This window comes from Gossypium arboreum, chromosome 1 (genome assembly GCF_025698485.1).
Source record: "Gossypium arboreum isolate Shixiya-1 chromosome 1, ASM2569848v2, whole genome shotgun sequence".
Taxonomy (NCBI): Eukaryota; Viridiplantae; Streptophyta; class Magnoliopsida; order Malvales; family Malvaceae; genus Gossypium; species Gossypium arboreum.
In genome coordinates, this window is record NC_069070.1 from 89,458,059 (window position 1) to 89,464,374 (window position 6,316).

The 6,316-nt window shown below is 36.0% G+C and overlaps 1 non-coding gene across 1 annotated transcript; it reads left to right on the forward strand.

Annotated features, from left to right (window-relative positions):
• Positions 1 to 1,436: 1,436 nt before the first annotated feature.
• LOC128282251 (small nucleolar RNA R71) lies at positions 1,437 to 1,543 on the forward strand. The gene has a single exon (XR_008272469.1). It is a non-coding gene; the product is annotated as a small nucleolar RNA R71 (small nucleolar RNA).
• Positions 1,544 to 6,316: the final 4,773 nt, after the last annotated feature.

The following is a 6,316-nucleotide window of genomic DNA, read 5'->3' on the forward strand; positions in this document are numbered from 1 at the left end:
ATGATTGATTTTTCCTTCTAGATGTGCTAAAGATCAATCTGCTAGTTGAAGTGTAAACGTAGTAGGTCTAACTTCCCCTATCCCCAACTTTCTAAATATTGACATAGGCATCAAATTTAAACTTGCACCCAAGTCACATAGTGCCTTACCACAATATGTTGCTCCAATATTGTAAGGTATGGTAAAACATCCACGATCCTTCAACTTTGGGGGTAGTTTGTCTTGAAGATATGCGTTACATTCCTTCGTCAGAGCTACCATCTCAAATTCTCCAAGTCTTCATTTTTTGGATAGGATATCCTTCATGAACTTGACGTGGTTCGACATTTGCTCAAGTGCTTCAACCAATGGGATGTTGATGTGAAGTTGCTTAAGTACGTCTAGGAATTTCTTGAATTGAATTTCCTGTTTCTGGTTCTGAAGTCTTTAAGGGTAGGGTGGTAGTGGTTTCTTTACTGGAACTGGTTTATTCATTTTTTGTGGCAATTCTGCATCTAACGAATTTTTTAGTTGATCAAAATTAGCTAGTTCTAGAATTACCTTTTTGGGTTTTACAGATTCTAGTTCTTGTGAAACTGGAATTTCAACACTCAGTTGAACTTCCTCTAGTCTTAAGCATCGACTAGCTCCTTTTCAGCTTCGATAGTGTTGGGCTTTACTGTCTTTCCATTCCTCAATGTTAACGTTTTGCAATGTTCCTTTCCTGGTTTTCTTGGATTCTCCGTATCACTAGGTAAAGCACCTTGTGCTTGGTTCCTGAGTTTAGTAGCAAGCTGGCGCACTTGATTCTCCAAATTCCTTAGAGTGGCGTCGTTTTTTGCCATGTATGCTTTTAATAAATTCTCTAAGCTATTGGATGATTCAGCCTGAGCTGGTTTTTGAGCTTGGGAAAAACTAAGTGGCTGAGTCGGTCTAGGCTAAGCGTAGTTGTTACTGGTTCCAGCCCCTTGTTACTCCATGAAAAATTCGGGTGGTATCGCCACGATGGGTTATAGAAGTTGAATTGCAGTCCTTGCCTTCCTTAATTTTTGTTCTGGTTACCCATGTAATATACGGATTCGGGGTTCGATGGACATTCTTCGAACAAATGTCCTTCCCCATAATAAACACACACTATACTCTCAAATTGGTGAGGTGGTTGGGCTGCAAAACTGTTAGACCCATTAGTGGTAAGATTCTTAAGCATTGAAGAGATTGAAGATGCCTGAGATGCAAGTGAAGTGAGAGCGTTCACTTCATGTATTCCAGCAACTCGTCTTCCTGACGCGGCTTGATTGGTTGGCTATTGATAATTGTTACTGGTGATTCTCTCTATGATTTCATAAGCCTCATTATAAGACTTAGAAAGGAGAGCACCGTTAGTAGAAGCGTCCACTACCATCCTTGTGTGAGCATTGAGACCAATATAAAATGTCTCAAGTTGGATGCAATGTGGGATTCCATGGTGAGGGCATTTCTGTAATAGTTATTTGTATCATTCCCATGCCTCATACAAGGACTCATCATCCATTTCTTGGAAGGCAGTGATCTCGTTCCTCAACTTAGCGTTCTTGCTTGGCAGGAAATACTTCATGAGGAATCTTTCGGCTAACTCTTTCCGTGTAGAAATTGAGTTTGGTGGAAATGAATTCAACCAGGCTCGAGCTCTGTCCCTTAGTTAGTACGGGAATAGCTTCAATCGTAATGCATCTTTGGGAACTCCAACTAATTTGAAAGAGTCGCTCACCTCCATAAATAGTCTTAGGTGAAGATGAGGATCTTTAGTAGGCATTCCACTGAATTGGCCCATCGTCTGAAGCATCTGGAACATGACTAGCTTCAGCTCAAATTGTTGTGCCTCGATTTCGGGTCTCCTAATGCCCGGATTAAGATCGTTCAATACTAGCACAACATATTGTCTTAAGGCTCTATCCCTATCATCAGCAATAAGGATAGGATTTTGAGCAAGGTTTGCTCCGTTTCCTTAATTCATATTCTCGAAATTCATTCCTTTAGTCCTTCTCTGGTTCGTTTGTTTTCTTGCTGTCGAAAGGTTCGTTCTATCTTAGGGTCTACAGGAAGTAAGTCAATAATCTGGTCAATACTCATAAACACCTGAAATTATCAAAAAAAGTTAATTAAGTTAAAAATTAACAGAAAAATAAACTAAAATGTAAAACTAACAAATTCACAAATAATGACTTTTTTTTTTAAAACAGTCCTCGGCAACGGCTCCAAAAACATGGAACAACAGAAATGTGCAAGTGTACACAATCGCAACAAGTAATAAAGTGACAAGTAAATGTCGAGTTATCGTACCCACAGGTACTGTAAAAAGAATTATTTATGAAATTAATTGTAAAACACTTCAGTGAGGTAAAAATAATTTGGTTTTAAAAAGCTGGCAAAAAACTGTTTAAAAAAAACTAAGTAAATAATTAAAAATAAAACAAAGGAGTTCTAATGCACGATTTCAAATAAGATTTAATCAAGGTAACATATTGTGTTGGATTAATTATATTTCTTAAACTTAGAATTATTAAACTCATGTTTACACTATTACGAATAAATTCACAGCAACCCGGTAATTTGCTAACTTATGAACAAACTCACATACAAAAATCCATTCATCTCTTGACATATTCCTATGTCAATTCAACTGACTAAACAGATTCTAGTAAGCAAACATGTTATTGCACATACATACTCATTAAACTGAACTAATCTCTTGCATATCCCTATGTCAATTCAAACGATAATTAAATCTAATCAGCATATAAAAGACTATGTGAGGTAACAAGGCATCCCTACCTTGAAACAGTTTAATCACAACAATCCTGCAAGTTATGCAAGGCAATAATATCGCCAGATACATTGCTAATTTAACCTTCAGCTACCTTAGAAGAATAAATATGCACTGATTAAGTCTGTGTCAATTAATTACAATTGCAATCCATAATTAATTCATTAGCTACCTCATAGTCGTAACGCAAGAATAACTTAGGCATGATTTTACTTTACCAAGTAATTTACCGAGGCCAATAATAGCATAAACATCATTTTAACAATTCAAGTAGGCAGAATATAATCAACCCAACACAAACTTAAGTTTAAGCTAAATTGATTAAAATAACCATTTCAATAGCATAAATATTCATAAACATGTTCGTCCAAACAACAACAGAAATTAAAAAGATAGGGAATAAGAAGCAAATCTGGTGTTTCTTCGTGGCTTGACTAGTTGCTCCGTTCTTCGTTCTTCATTTCCCTCGGCTATTAAGGTGGCTTATGAACATTTAATTGCAGCTCCAAAATGGCTGATGAGATCCTCTTTCCCAAGAGAAGAAATCAACACTTGAACAAGAGGGAAATGGGATGGAAAAATGAGAGAAAAGTGAGAGAGGGAATGAGAGAATGTTGTAGAATAAGGGATGGATGAGGGATGCTTTGAATGATCAGCAAGTGGTGGATTTTATAGATGAATATGGCAGCTAAAAATAGCAAAAAGAATCAACCTAAGAGACCTCCCTTGGCTGGCCACACACATGGAAAAGTTGAGAGTTTCAACTTTGCTATTTTAAGCTTGGGGCAGTTTCATAAAGCTACAATTAAAGGAGGGGTTTGAATGCATTTTAAACGTTCTTCAAGGCCTTTTTTGCAAGCGCATTTAATCAGCTAAATTTTTTTTTTAGGTCAACAAATGGGCGGTTCTGGGTTGCCCATTTAGTGGCTGGTTCGGTTCACTCAATATGGTTCGACCAGTGCGGTTCAACTGGACCCTTTCTCCATAATTAATTAAAAATAATTTATTTAACCCAAATTAAATGGGGAATAAATTAAAATTAATAAAATTATGAATTAATACACATTTTTGGACCGTCTTAGGCTGAAAATTAATGTGCCTCGAAACTTAAAATTGCTTCTCGATTTTGTGCTTTCAACAGTGTCAGTCGAAAATAGTCAAAATTAATCAAAATTAAGTATAGAATTAACTAAATTCACCATGTTTATATTTATAGTCAATATTTAATTACTTTTTGACAAGAGTTTAATCAGATTTGCATGAATTTAAGTAAAAATGGGTATAAAAAAGTAAATAAATTTTTGTGTTTCCAGTATGAATGCATAAATGTATGAGTTATGTATGTTAAATGATGTGTATTAATAGGTAATACCTTGTAACACTACTCCGGCAATGGATACGGGTTAGGGGTGCTACAATTTACAAAATAATTTTAAATTTAAAATCACTCTCCGGCGATATGTCATGCCCCTGAACTAGAACTTCCACGAAGTCCTCGAGACTTTAACCCTTCACTTGTTCATCTTCAGTTTGACAAGGGCTATTGATAAATCATATTTTATACATATTTTTACCCCATGCTTGGCATATTTATGGATGATTTTTCCTTGGTTTCATTGAATTTGATGCTCCTAATCCTTTAAATTTATGTTTTATACTTAGGTGAGCATGGGGCGGCGAAAAGAGCAAGAAACGGGCCAAAAACGGGAAAATTGGGCCTAATTCAGTGTTTCACACGGCCTAGGTACTTCCACACGGGTAAACCACACGTTCCTGTGTGACACAGCCTAAGGACCTTCACACAGGCATGGCACACGGCCGTGTCCCTATCAAGCCCAAGTCTAATTTTACTCAGAAAAGGCTAATTTTGAGGGTTTTGAAGCATTCTAAAGTCTATATAAACACCCTACAAGAGGATTAAAGGGAACACGTAGATAGAACAGAGAAAACACTCAAGGTCAGCCATCGGAATCATCCCGGAAGCAGGATCTCCTTCAAGATTGAAAATCTCCATTCAATTTCTACCGAAGTTTTTTGGGTTTCTTTATGTTTTGTTCTTTTCCCAATTTTGAGATGTTTCCCTCTATTGTTATGAACTAAATTCCCTAAATACCTAAGGGAGATGAAACCTAAGACGAATCTTATTACTATTTGAATTATATGATAAATACTTATTCTTTTTCTTAATTGTGAATTTAACCCTTGCTTTAATATTCCAGGATATTAATTCAGGTTTTTGATGTGCTTATTCAGAGGAGGAAAATTCCCTGTTTAAGAGTAGATCGCCCATAATTAAATGGAATTGCATGCAATCCTAGAGATAGGACGACATAAATCTACCGGATTAGAGTCAAATCTAATAAGGGAATCCATAGATCGAGTTAATATGACAATAGGGGTTTAAATTAGAAAGAGATTTCGATTAATCAACCTAGAGTAAGTTGTTTTTAGTCTCGAAAGAGATATTAACATAAATCAGGGAATCCTACGGATTCAGTCAAGTGAATAAATCATCTAATTCAAAGGTAATAAGTGAAGTCTAGGTGAATTCTTCCTTAGGTATTGTCTTCTCCATCGGTTGTCCTAAAGTATTTTCCAACTTTTATCTTAGTTAATTAGATAGTTAATTTTATTTTTTAAAATATCCCTTCGATTCTCAGGCTAGATAATTGAAAGATAGTAATTACTAGTACTTTTAGTCCTCGTGGATACGATATTTTCGGTCTCACCTCAACTATACTACTGTTCGATAGGTGCGCTTGCCTTAGTCGAATTTTTAGTTAGTTTCACAACCATCAAGTTTTTTGGAGCCGTTGCGGGGGATTAAGATATTGGGAACGCTTAATTTTTATTACTTTTGCCATTCTTTATTTTTATTGCAATTTAATTTTGTTTTTAATTTTTCTTAATTACTAAATTTTATTTTCTTTACTTCTGGCAGGTTTTTATAGTTTATGACTAAAAGAAACCCCTTAGGACCTCTTCTTTTTGATAGTGAGATCGAGAGCACAGCTCGCAAAAACCAAAGAGAAATAAGACGAAGCCTACAATACATAGAGGAAGAGCGAGAGGCCGATAGCCATACCACAACCGAAGAGATGGCTGATAATTAAAATAATTCGCTACCTCCTGTGGTTGCTGCAAATCCAGTAGATCAAATCCTGCCCCTCGTACTATGTAGATTATGCTAAACCTAATTTAACAGGAACTGAATCATGTATTGTTAGACCTGCTGTTCCTGCAAATAATTTTGAACTGAAACCTAGTACGATTCAAATGATACAATAGTTTGTTCAGTTTGATGGTTTGAAAGACGAGGATCCCAACACTCATTTGGAAAATTTTCTAGAATTCTGTGACACCTTTAAGATCAATAGCATTTCTGATGATGCCATTCGCCTTCGGTTATTTCCATTTTCATTGAGGAATAAGACTAAACAGTGGTTGAACTCGTTACCACAAGGGTCAATCACCACATGGGAACAAATGACCGAAAAATTTTTACTTAAATATTTTTCACCGGCTAAAATGGCT